Source organism: Takifugu rubripes, chromosome 11 (assembly GCF_901000725.2).
Source record: "Takifugu rubripes chromosome 11, fTakRub1.2, whole genome shotgun sequence".
Lineage (NCBI taxonomy): Eukaryota > Metazoa > Chordata > Actinopteri > Tetraodontiformes > Tetraodontidae > Takifugu > Takifugu rubripes.
In genome coordinates, this window is record NC_042295.1 from 10833998 (window position 1) to 10847669 (window position 13672).

A 13672-nucleotide genomic window follows, 5' to 3' on the forward strand; every position below is an offset into this window, starting at 1 on the left:
CTCATTATGAACAATATGAATCAATGGGAGAGGAGTTTTATAGCTTAGGGGGCTCCACAGGAAGCTGAATCTCTGCTTAGCTTTGAGGCCCGTGGGACCACTGGGAGCCCCGAATTGGTTAATGGGTGGTGCCTGGGGGAGCCAGAGTGACTTTTAGCACAGGAGAAATACAGAAAATCAATTCTTATTCTCTTCTCTCAGCCTTAGTGAGGACCGTCGTAAAAAAATCTGACCAATTTTGGTATCCCACACCAGTCCTGTCATGGCGCTAGTATGTTGTGACATGTTGGCTCTCTTCACTGACAGAGAAAAGCAGTTTCCCAAAGATGAAAAGACATGCTGGAACCTCCTGGGAAACCAGATCTGCGTGTCGGTAAAAGAGCCGCGTAGAGAGTTTAAATTATCTACGTGCTTTTAATTAATCACAGAGAGCGACAACAAATAGGGGACAAAGAGAGCGACGCGGCAACCGGTGCCGGACATCTAGCCAAGTGTCTGATTGATGACAGCTCTGTTGTCTGGGGCCGATATTATTCACAGTAATACGGCTCTCCCCCCGGCCCAAAGCACATCAAAAGTTGATTACTCCTCTCCAAATTCACACGGTTACAAAATGTGAGGATATCATCATCTATAAATCTGAAGCCTGAGATATGAAGGTGTGGAAAAAGGCCTTTTTGGGAAATCTTCAGAGACGAAAGGGAAAATCTGAACTATTCAGGGCCTGAAAATGAATGTTAACTACCCGTGGACGCTGAGCAACATGTTTCAAGGCACATGCTGCAACATTTATTAGACAGAAGCATCCTGCAAAGTGCTCGTAACCTTCGTCAATCTCTTCCGAAAAGCCAAAAAAGAGGCAGAGCAGTCTATCACGCCGCTTCAAATGACATATACATCCAGAGTCAATAAATTGGAGAAGATGGAAAAGCTGCAGTGACAGAATCCCGGATGACAGGCTACATTTGTAGTCTCGGGAGCAGCATTCGCGGAGTAATATTAATCTCGTATGAATGCTGAAGTTGTAAGGCCTGTTAAATGACCGCACTCCCCGACAATGCATCAGTGAGAGATTAAATCTGCTCCATCATCATTTGTTTCACCGCCGTCTTTGTTCGCGGCGGCGTTGGGAATTGTTGGAGAGTTTTTGTTATGATGCACTTGAAGAAACACAATGCGGCTCGTTCACACGTTGGCGTTTTTGCGGGAAGCTTTCCGCACAAATTTTTACCTCTCGGTCTTTTAGCCATTGTTAAAAGCTTTCTTTCCTACAGAAGCTTTTATTGCGAAATGAGTGTTAAATCCACAGAATTTAAAGATCGTTCAGTTCAGCTTGGCAGCTTTGCGGCCTGTTTAACTGTTTAAGTTATTTTCCGAGCAAAGAAATCCAATGGATTGCAGTCGTACCCCAAACGTCTTTCAGGAAGGAATCCCAAGTATTGGAAAAACACAATTTGTCTGTGTACGTCCTTTGGCTGCCTATATTCAACTTATTTCTTTATTACCCGTCAGTTTGTTGTGTTCCGTGATGGCATCTGGTGTTAACCAGGATTGATCTGGTTTCCCTGGAAACCCTGTGTAGACTGTACAGATGACTCACCGTTGTAGTTTAAAGTGGTGTTCATTAAAGGGAAAATACCATTGAAATGTCTTCTGAGCTCATCTTCTTTGCCGATGATGTAATTGTCTCCAATGAACATCAGCAACATCGTCACTATTGCTATTTCCGATAAAGCCCCCCCCATCCCCCTCTAGCCAATGTTCACAAATGTGACACATGCAGGAAATATCAAGGCGGTATCGAGAGAGCAAAGAACAAGAAACAATGTCAATAACTCCGCCATTACTGGGGCAGAATGGCTCCTGGCAAATAATGATAAATGCGGCAATATCACACAGGGAACCGTGGGGATCATTGGAAATTCAGGAGCGGCTCGCTGCCAGCAGTTAATGAACGTCAGCGAGAACTTTGCGTCCTCTCGACGGCAAACAACAATCACGGGAGGGAGGGGAAGGCGCGACACCGCACAACTTCCCATGATATTAACATGTTTATTACTGCTAACATTCCGCAGGCTTGAAACATCTTACTTCTGTAATCAGAACGCCATTTGGAGCCGCTCTGAAACAAACGTATGCTGCTCAGCTGATTCCTTTAATAACAAACCCCCCCCCGATTTACATTCCATGCAAATCTGACAGATCTTCATCTCTGGAACATTCTCAAAACTTTCCGTATACAATTACCTTTTTTTTCTTCCTGTTCTTGGCTCATTTCCCGCCTCGTGTTCTCATTTTTACATTATTCATAGAGCATTCCTCTTTCCCTCAACTCTGTTGATTTTACATTTACGGTTCGGGGCTGTTAATTCGCAATTTATTTACTCGTCAAACTGCAGAAGGAAATTAACAGCTGTACGCTGTGACGGCGTTTGATGCATAATGGAAATGCTGCTGTTGTGGGAAAAGTGTTTATTTAAATCATAACGAACCTGTAATCTCACGTTATTCTGAAATTCACCAGAAGTTAAAGGCTGAATACCGTTGGTTGTTTTAAACTGTCATAATCCTAAACAGGTGGAAGGTTCCAATGTCAATGTTGGGCTATCAGGAAAATGGCGGCCAATTAATGTGTCAATCTCCGAAAGGACAAAACCATAGTTGCAGTGAGACCTATCACCACCCGTCGCCTTGAAATAATAACAATGATGACGGAGTGCCCACTGCAGACACATTTTCATTCTCATTAATAAGACAACTTGACGTCCTTGTATCTTTTATCTCGAATGAATTCAGTCATCGTCGTTGTAGCTTCATGTGCCTTGTGTCAACAATGCTGCCACATAAATGACACACACCCAGGTTTCTGTCCTACCATGTGGGTGTGGAAGATATTTGTGCTGCCTCTGAGCTCCCTGTGTTGGACATGCAGAGCGGCTGTAACTCAGGTGGCATCTTGTCCTTGAACAAGATACTGAAACCCCAAAAAAGCTCCCCAGGCTGCCTGATTACAAATGGACATGAAAGGTTATTCCTGAATTGTGATTGGCTGTTCTGCCACCACGGCACGAACAGGTTACCGGTTAGAACTGCAGTGGGCGCCATCAAATGGTCGGCTCATTCTCATGATATTTAATAAGTTTCACAAATGTTCCACCTCTCCGTGAGTCAGTGGAACCACCAGAATTCTCCAAGCCAATCACAGAAGATCAGGCAGGTTCCCAGATGTGAACAAAGGTTGAAATTTTAAATTGTCCAAATACCGAAAGACATCCTGGAAACCTTCTTTTCATCTTAATGTTAGCATCTTTTTGGTTAAATCAGAGCCTTCCTTCAGCTGACTGTGGAAATCGTTTTGGAAAAAAAAAAAATCACCCAAAAATGACTTTTTTTTGTAGAGGAATACTAACGATAGACTCAAGGGCCCTTTCTTTCGAAATGAAAGCAGAAAAGAAAATGTCAAACACAAACAAGTGTGACATTCTGTCTTGTACAACAGCGTGCATCATTTGTCAGGTTTTAAATATTGTTATAATGCACCATTCCCAACATGTACCAACCTCGCATATTTTACTCTTAAACTTTTCCTTTCTGTTTTCACACATTAAGCTAACTACTTGTGCTAATCAAATATCCCTCTCAGCAGAACTTCTGATCGACTTGCTTCTCTAATTTGATCAAACTGCTTTAAATTTGAAACTCCGAAGTCGTTCTCCTCACACCGACCTGCCGGTCGTGCTATAGTGTCGATAACAAGTATGAGAAACAGGCTAAAGAATTCATGATGTGAGCTGGAGGATTTTGTTTGACGTCGGTGCGAGATGTTGCCCCACTTTCCCTCTCGCCCTCGTGGGAACGGTCCTCACTCTTCCCTCCTCGTTGAGTTGGAAAAACAGAGAACCGGGAGCAGCGAAACAACTGCACTAAATACAGCCCTGCTGCCACCATGGCAACGGGCCCCAGCGCATCTTGACCCAGAAAAATGCAGGTTTGGCTTCCTCTCGGTCAAACTTTTGGGTACAGGTGAGATCGGTCGGGAGTGGAGAGAACGGGGAGGTGGGGAGGTGGGGGGGGCAAAATCGAACGCATGGTGGAATTAGCACACACACACACGTTTGAAGCACAGACACCGTACAGACACCTTTCTGAGACGCAGCAGACGACTTGCAGGAGCCGCGCGGCAGAGCTGTTATTAAAGTTACGTAATCTGAGGTGCTGCAATGCATCAAAAAGCACCTTGAATTATTAACAGGGAGATAAGTCAATTATAGCAGAGTCTATTTAACTTTAGGTTTGATCAGTGATGCCCTTTTCTATAGGCTGCCATAGTGTCCAGATATCCAGAGGCCTAGTTCTCACAGTGCTCGCGGGTCCTCTGGGACGTCATTATAGTGTCCAAAATAGGTCAAAAGTGGAGCAATATGAGAAAGCGAGTTTGGTTGGCGTACATATTTAAAGAGAAAAGCATAGAATGGCTATATGAAGGAGTTGTGAGTAGAAGAGTGCCGCAGTTGAGCGGCACCGCCTACATACCAAGATTTGACCGTTAGCATTAGCACAAGGAGCAAATATAAAAGAGCAAACATCAGTGGGGGGGACCAGTGCTTCAACAATATTTTGTCACGTTTCACACTGAACCCGATGGGTCCGATGTGGTTACTCTGTGATAAACAACTTAATTAAAGTGTCAATGCACACCCCACAGCTGACATTTCTGCTTTCTTTTTCAAAACCCGCCACAATACCAAAAACAAGTTCATTTGTCTGGTTCTGTGCTGTGACTGCAGGATTGGGCAGAAAAAACCATTCAGTTCAACATAGATCGTCTCTAATCGGCATAAATAGTGTCATTATTTCAATGGAGAAACGTCAATGTTCCTTTGTACAATACAGACGGTTATCCCAGTAGTATTTGCATCAAATAAAAGAACACGGCCAAGAAAAAAACATAAAAAGGGTTTTTGAAATGAATTTATATTATTTGTTCATGGATCTTTTCAAAATTGCCAGATCCCCGAAGTGTTTAATAACTTGTGAATTCTTTTTTTGACGATCTGTTTGTTGTCAGCAGCAGACAAGACGAGACTAAAAGACGAGACTGTCTAATTTTGAGTATTTAGAATGTCTGAAAAAATTCTTAGACGTCTTATAAAACTATTTTCAAGCATTTCAACTAAGCAATAAATCAACTCATTGATTTTCCTCTTGGTCCTTGACCGTGCAGAACAGCATCGTGGTCATGCTTGAAGCAGCTTCAATGTTATAACCTTTTAGCTAATCAACACCGAGGGAATCATCCAAGGAAAAAATAACAATTAAGTCTGGACAAACCTTTGATGTGATGACATGTAAAACTTGGTAAACGTGAGTCACGTTCACAATGCTGCGGCTGTGAGTTAATCAGAATAGAGATTCAAACTAAACTTGTCGGCTCACATTTTGATGGAGAACAAAGAAGGCTTCAGCACTTCCCTGTTGGTTCCTCTTCAAATCTCACACGGTCAACTCTTTATAGCAGAAATAACCCTCTCCAAAAACCAACAAGTACTGTTGTAGCTATCAGCGTGTGCTTAAATATGTTATATTATACAGTGTTGCCTTAAATAACAGCAATCTCAAATCTACCCATTGGAAACAGTTGCTGCTGCAGCCCGAGCTGTGAAATGTTGAAAATATAATCAGCTCGCACCTACAAAGATGTCAAATGTGGCCGGATAGCTACTCTGCAGACACGTTTTGTACTCATCAACACTATAAATAAAATCATTTTACCAAGCTTTTATTTTCATTTACCATCATTTATGTCCTGAATTCTCCTGGAAAATCCTGGAAAGCCTCATAGGGACTCCAGTCCAGTCCAGTTCAATTTTCAAATACTGTCGGGCTTTTTTTGTTTTTTCTTCAGGGAAAACCATCTGGTCAGGGATGAGGCAGAAATTAAATGTAAAGCAACGGAAAATCTAATGAAATAGTAAATCGACTGGATTCTGCTGTAAGGCTTCCAGGAGTCCAGTGCCCGGCGGAACAAAACGTCGCCGTGCCTGCTGCTCCTCGAAGCGGCAGCTGGTGCCAGTTTGAGGTTCGGGTGACTTTGATTAAGCCCGACTGTTTGTTAGCATCTAGCTCGCCATTAATGAGGCGGACGCTGCATTTACTCGTCGACATTTGCCGCAGCGGACGAGCCGCTTCTGGGAAAATGGAGCTGTCATTAGCGTTTCTGTCCTGAACACAAAAGCAAACCTGTGAGCTCTCGATACAACTAAACTGATTAACCAGCACATATGACTGCGGACTGCTTATTGTTGGCCCCTGAAGTCCTACATATGGGCTCACAGCAGAAATCATTAGCATGGCTGATTAACTAGCCAGGTTAAGTGTCTTGCACCCGAGAGCCTAACGACACCATCCGTCTCTGGGGTTTCAGCCGCCCGCGTAGAGAATCATTTAATCTGTGAGACGGATGAAGCGGCGGGACGCCAGCCTCATACGCGCCGGGCCGACTGTGTTGGCGGTCACGTGGCTCCGAGTGCGAAAATGAGGAGGAGGCGCGCCGCCATCAGGGGAGAAAGATGTGAAAAATGTGTCAAAACAGCAACGCAGGAAGAATCCCCGTTGCGGCGCACAACTTGGATTCAAATTTCTAGATGTTTAATGAAAAATAGAGTCGTGGGGAGGTTATGAAAACAGGGTGGCAGCTGCTAACCTAATAAATCACGAGTTCAAAGGAACGTCAGTGAGCGACGGTCGGGGATTCTTTCCTTGCTTTTCTACACAACACACAGACACACCAGGTGGCAGATGTTTTCCCTGTTGTTTACGCTTAATATTCTGTTGATGCGACGCGGCTTTTGTCTGTCTAAACTGGATAAATTCAACTCAATTCAACTTTATTTGCACGGCGTTGCATGCAATCAGGTCGGCGCTTTATAGAAACCCACAACTTGACCCTGAACAAGCATCAGCGGTAAGATTTTACCAGGATGAAACCGTGACTAAGACCAGGCCCGTGTGGGCGGGACTATTTAAATAAGGAATAAGGGGCGGGGTTTCCAGAATCTTTGCCATCATCTGATTACAGCGGCACAAGTTTATGCTTATTTACAGAGCAGCAGCAACGCTCTGATGAATCCTCCGCCTCCAATCGGGTCTCAAATGGAGCACAAATGTAAAGGATCCATTTTAGCGTGACCGTTCATTAGCTCGGTGTCGGCAGATGAGAAGGGCTCGCCTTTCAACCAGTTCAGCACATCAAAAATGACCTTCTATTTTAGCCGTCCGCACAGTAATTTAATAACATGCCATCTTCCACCCTCATTATCGCTCTGTGTTTTAATGGGGGGATTTTCTTTTAGGTTTTAATGCTAACTTTGAGTCTTTGATCTATATAAAATGGTCCTTTTAGTTATTCCAGGAAATGACAGAGAAAAAATCTACCACAAAGGTGGACGTTCAAGATTATATCATGTGAAGAAAATGTGAAATACTGGAGTTCCATTTCCTTTCTGGAGTGTATTTTATATTCTAACACCTCATCTTCCAACCCTGGCTGTCTAATGTCTCAACAAGCGTCAATTGTAGTTGCTTTTACCCCTCAAAAATGGAAAAGAAGTAATCATGGCTGCTCTTACGGTCACGCCATCGATGTCTGAACGATCTCGAATGACATTTGTACCTGATGTCAGATGAGCCAGGGACCAAACCTTCCACCCCGAAGCCTCACGAAGCTCTCATCGGTTTCAAATTGAGGTTTTTACTTCCGTGGGTAGGTTCCCCCATGCTCATAGGAGCAGTCAGAGAGACTCCAACTGTTTATTTTTCCAGAACACAGTTAATTTTGTGCAATAGAAAGATATGACCTCGGCTTTAATAACGGGGGGCCAGCATTCCGGTTTTATTTCTAAATTCTGAAGTCACGGCTGGTAAGCGAACTCCGCTCTCTCTGCATGCTAATTTGCACAGATGCTGTCCTTGAGCACTGCTTGATTAATAATTGATACAGCGAGACTAAATGCCAATAGCTGGGGCAAGCTGGGGAGCAGCGAGCAGCAGCTTTGGGGTTTTGAGCACGCCACTTTCAACCGCAAATCCAAAAACGTGCGTGCTGAAATGAACCGAGAGGCTTGGGAGTTGAATTTTTTTTTTTTCTCACTGCTAAATGTGATCCTCTCTTGTGATTTTGCAGCAGCCCGAAACAGGAAGTTGCTGAAACCTGATCGCTGAGACCTCTGCAAGCAAGATTGCAAATCACATAGAACAGATCTGCGATGACACATAAGAGCGGATAAACAGGGAAAAAAATTGCCCCAAATACACAACCAACCTCCTTTTGATTGTTTCTCCATCAGATGACGGTGTCAGGCCTCAGTTCAGCACAGAGGATTTGTCCCAACATTGTCGTCTTGGGTTGGTAAATTGTGTAAAATGAAACAGCTGTCAATCACAATCCGAGATGGTGGATCCGCCCTGGAACGCACTCATCCCAGGCTCCAAATTCCGCTGTGACATCCCTTCAGTTCCTCCTTCGGATGCATTTTAATTGAGGCTGAAATCGGCAAAGTCTGCAGAATAGCATGTAAATATTGCATAGCGCGGGCGTCGAGCGAACACGTTAGCCTCAGCCAAATGTGCCCTCGTTGGTGGGGGCCTCGTGCAAAGCAGCAAGAGAAGTTAAACGCCATTAATTAAACAACAAAACAACGGGAGCGATCTGGGATAAAAAGGACACGAGGGTACTTGTTAACCAATGTTTTGGTGCTGATGGAGACTCGCTGCCCATTACCTCTTAGCCGCTTGTAAAATAAGTATGTTAAATGAAAATGAGTCTCCCGGCGTCTCCTGCCAGTTCAGTCTGTGTGAAATGACCCAGAGATTGTACTCGAGGATGTGTTGTCTGCCCCCGCTGCCACGAAGTGCCTCAAAGTCTTTTTATATTACTTCAAATCTCATCCCGCGCTGCCATTAAAAGTAAGGTTCAAATGGGCGCGCGGCTTTATTGCAATTCTAACGTATAAAGATCTTGTAGGAGAAACGGTGGGCAAAAAGAAATCCATCTGAATTACAGAAAGTCGCGTTTACGGGCGCATTGTTGGTTCCTAAACTGCAGCGATAAGCACCATTTGCTCCAATGTGTTAAAAGGCTTAATTTCCTACAATGGAAATTGATGTTTTTTTGTTATTCTTGCACCGCTTAATGGAAGAAACTAGTAATCAGAGTTAGAAGGGGACTGATAATTGCTACTGGCTGCAGCAGATCCGTCACCACACCTGGGAAAACGGGCCAGGAACCAAAGGCCGTGTTGGTCTTTGCCCGCTCAAATCAGGCTACTCCTCTCCTCGCTTGTTCTTCTCTCTCAGATGTAATGGCCCGGAAAATCTGGGTGTCTTTATAAGGCAGCGGGGACTACAAGGTCGTTATAAATTTCCTTTTTCTGCTGACGACGCCGGCATAATTTAGACGGAGTGATAGAGCTGAGCACCGGCTGATTACCCGCACGTCGATACCGCAGCACCAAAGAGAAGGAACCGCTATCGTAAAGAATGGTTAAAAGGTGCTGGGTGTTTTGTAACCTGCAGTGGAACTGGGTAACCCTGTAACCTTTGCAGCACTAGCTTTACAAATTTACAGTTTTAGCCTCCTAACAACAAAATCTTAATCCGCTGGGTCATCAGTCCATTAAAAAGGGGTGTAAATATAGCGGTGTGCCACAGGAACATGTGGTCAGTGGCTGGTGTGCAAGACTTACCTCGCTAAGCCAGCTTATACTTTAGCTCATAGCATTTCTAAGCTTCTTAACAAGTAAGCTCAAACTGAGCTAATTATTCATGGACGGTCTTGGGGAATACAGCCTGCGATGAAACACCTAAACTGAAAGTGTTTTACACCGTCGCATAGGGGAAAGTTAATTCCTGCGACACACTAACAAAAAAAGACGGATTTTATGTATTTTAATAACTTTAAGAGAAGCTTTGTGCTTTAGCTCTGCGCGCTAAGGCGAGGTTTCGTCCGCCGAGTTCCCAAAGCTGACTCGCAATTTTCCTCTTTATTTATCTTCTTTCCCGCGTGCTTTTTCTCTGCTTCAAAGTCCTCATCTCCCAGGTTTTTGTGCCATTCTTCATCTTCAAAACCCAAATTTTTCAGGTTGGTCAATCTAATAAATCTGCACGTCGGTGAATCTGCTCCGGTGGCTGAAAAGTGCTGCTCCAGGATCCAGCGTCTCTTGGTAAAAGCAGAAAAACAAAAAAAAACCAACATAGAATTCGGCGGTATCTGCAGCTCACACCCCAAAATATTACACACTTGTAATACATAACATGAATGTAATTAGCACTTAATAACATTTACATTTGCAAAGCTGTTATTCTAAACACGTCTTTATCAGATTTCACACGTATCCTCGGGCCAGTTCCATTTATCATTTCGCAACATGCAAAGCTGGGCAGAACCAAGTGCTCGCAGCTTAGTGCATCGCTGCGGGTTGTGCGGCAGGAATCTCAACGCATCAGCCTCAACGGGGTGAAATAAACGCCGATCTGATGCAAATCTGTCTGTGCAACATGAATCAGCACGGGATAAAAGATTCAACCCTTCCACCAAGCCAGCAATCAATGGCGGCCGATGAAGTCGCCGATACCAGCAGAATCGGGCTATTTTAAATCCCGCCGGAACTCTTTCACCTGCAGCGGAATCGTTAGGAGGCTGTTACTCAGAGACGCGCCCGGTCCAGAGCGGCGGGGCTGCAGGCTCATCAGCCATATGTTACGCCGCTGATTAGAGCCGAGCCACGCTGAGAGAAACACTGCCCCTCCAGCCAGACACGGAGGTGCATCTGTTTGCGGATAAGCCTTGTTTTACATTTTTAAACCGCCTTGTTGTGCATGTAATTGCGAGGTAACGTCGATTTCAAATGTCACCATCTGCCAAACGCCAATCCGTCAGCACGTTTACCTCCAGGTTCCCTTTCGGGCACTGCCTCGCCCCCCCCATATGTTCCTTCTCCAACCAGATTGTCTAGAAGGTCATTCCGTGTGTAACATATAAAGGGGGTAAAGGTGGGAGCAGAGGACACATGTCTCTGCAGCATTCAGACGCATCATATCAATATCACACGCACGTTACACAGCTGAGCCACAAGGACGCCAGAAATACCGAAAAGGTACGCTTGCTGCCATGGCAACGCAGCAAATAGCCCTGATGTGTCTTATCTACAAGCCTATGAAGGGAAGGAAAGCTAAAAATATTGAGGGTACAGCACACGAGGGGAATCCGACAAGAGGCGGGTTGAGGCGAGCGTGAGCGCGGAGCTCATCATACCGCACAGACACGTTAGGTGCATTTTAGGAGATTTCTTGTGTGTCGTCGTCACGGCAGATATCACGGAAAGGCTGTAAAACGCACAACAGATTCCCCCCGTCTCAAATGATGAAGCCTCTTCCCCAAAGCTACTCCGGCGACAGCCAGCTGCCAAGCATCGCGCCTGTTCAGCTGTCTCATCTAAAAACCACTGACATGTCAAAATGCGGAGACAGACGTAAAGGCTGTGGATGGAACAGCGCACAATTAATTTGCTCGGCGCGTTACGGGCTTGTTTGGCGTTTTTGGGTTGCTTTTTTGGAGGGAGGCCCGCGGCTCGCAACGAGTTGAGTACAGCAGAGAAAACAACTATTTATCTGGAATCGGTGGCACCGATTCACACCCCCACATCCAAGAGCAATAAAGCACCGCGGCGTGCGCGCTGGCTCGCTCTCGGGGCCGTGGGAGAGGAGACGCAGCCACGCCGGGTGTCTGCATGCATGACTATTGCCATAAATATTGATTCAGCAGGAGAGGTTAGCACAGTCACGCCATAGCAACGGCTCAATTCTGGGCCTCAATTCTGCACACGCACACCGTCCAGGTCGGTTTTCCCGCCCTGCGGCGACTTGTCCGCGGGGCCTTTTTGCCTCCACCCTGAGAAAGCCTCCTCTTTGATCCTGATTGGGAGTGAATGCCCGGCAACGGAAAATGGACGGAAGTCGTCGGCGCAAAGCCGCGACTGAGGGCCGTGCACGTTTTTAAGCAGGCTGCTTCCACTCTGACTGGCTCCAACAAAAAATAATCAACCTTTTTATTCAGAGATAAATCAGGTAACCCCCCACAATGGCAAATTATTTTCAGATAAATGAGTGCGTCAGCATTGTTTGGAGAGAGCACTGTCATTATGTCCCAGTCCATCAAGAGAACTCCCTCAAACTGTGAACAGATGTAGCCGCGGCTGCGAGGTAGCGCGCCGCGGGAGGGCCGAGCTTAAGTGATTCTTGCACGACACTTAGTATCCCAGCAACGAAATTAATTTCATATGTTTTCTATGGAGCCGACCCATTAGTGCGTCTTTGATGTAAACATATTAAATGGCAGCTCCAGACTGGAGCCGATCACTGGGCTGAATTATTCTTGATTTTCCTAACAACCTTTAACATGCATGATTGTTCTAGAATTTAAAGGCCTTTTATTCTCACTTTTCCGTTATAGCAATTACACAACATACTGTACAGTGGTTTAGGGTTCCGTTTCCTTGATTATTAAAACGCTTCTGTGCGCTACAAACAAGTCCAGATCCAAGTGTACGAGCGCGGTGTAGAGATGCTGAACGCCTGATCACAGCCGCTCAATCATCTTCTCCTCCCCGAACGTGGATCAAAGAGATATCCATCTGCTATTACCAGCCGAGAGCCGCGCGCTCTTTCCGCTGGAGGGTTTCTAAGAACTTCCTGTGAGACGAACGAATCACACGGCCAAAAACGAGCCAAGAAGAGCCCCGTCGATGGCGCTCCTCCTGTTTGTCGTGGAACGCGCGGCCAGGATATTTAGACGACATGTATATTTAGATCTTTAATGACTAATTGTTAACAAAGACGTTGCCGAGTCACCGACAGCTGACGGTGGGGTTGGAAACGTGGGCGAGGAGGAGCTTAGTCCCCAGAGAGAAATCACTGTTTTCACTCTTCCAGGGTTCGGTACCTTGCTCAAGGGCACTTTGGCAGCGCAGCGGAAACGTCCCAGCCAGCGCCACTTTTCAGTTCCAGTTCCCTACAGATGGATCTACTGCTGCCCCAGGAAGAAGTGGAGAAGTGATAAATAGAATCATTCCTTCTCTGTTATTATACACTGAACAACTTTAACATTTTCATTAAAGCATAACATCAGCTCTACTGAAGCTATATCTATATTTGCTGATCATGTAAGTCTAACTTAAGCTAAGGTTATCTTATTCACAAGAGGAGACTAAATTTGACAGTCAGACGCTACATCCCAGCACAGATACATGAGGCCATAGAATTAAAAAACACCACATTTTCCCTGTGAAAATGGATTTTCAGCATCTCTTTGTCGTCCTGCAGAGTTAAATTAAATCTGCTCATCCTCCGTCTGTCCGTCCGTCTGGGTGAGCGACGCGGCCTGAAGGGTTAATCCGGCCGTCACAAATGAGACTCTTGAAGTCAACAGCCAGTCACACCACGGCGGTCAGATGAAGTCATCATCTATCACTTCTCCCTCGCTGGAAAAAAGCACTTTGTCAGACCGATCTAACGATCTGATCTCGCTCCAGCTCGTCTAAGAGCATTTTCAATTAGTCGCACATTTCCCAGAGGCCAAAAGGCGTGCTGCCATTCCCCGGCGAAAGATAATCAGTCT

General features: G+C 45.3%; 1 protein-coding gene across 1 annotated transcript in view; it reads right to left on the reverse strand.

The window, feature by feature from the left end:
• lrfn1 (leucine rich repeat and fibronectin type III domain containing 1) overlaps positions 1-13672 on the reverse strand; it is a 65166-nt gene that overhangs the window by 43451 nt on the left and 8043 nt on the right.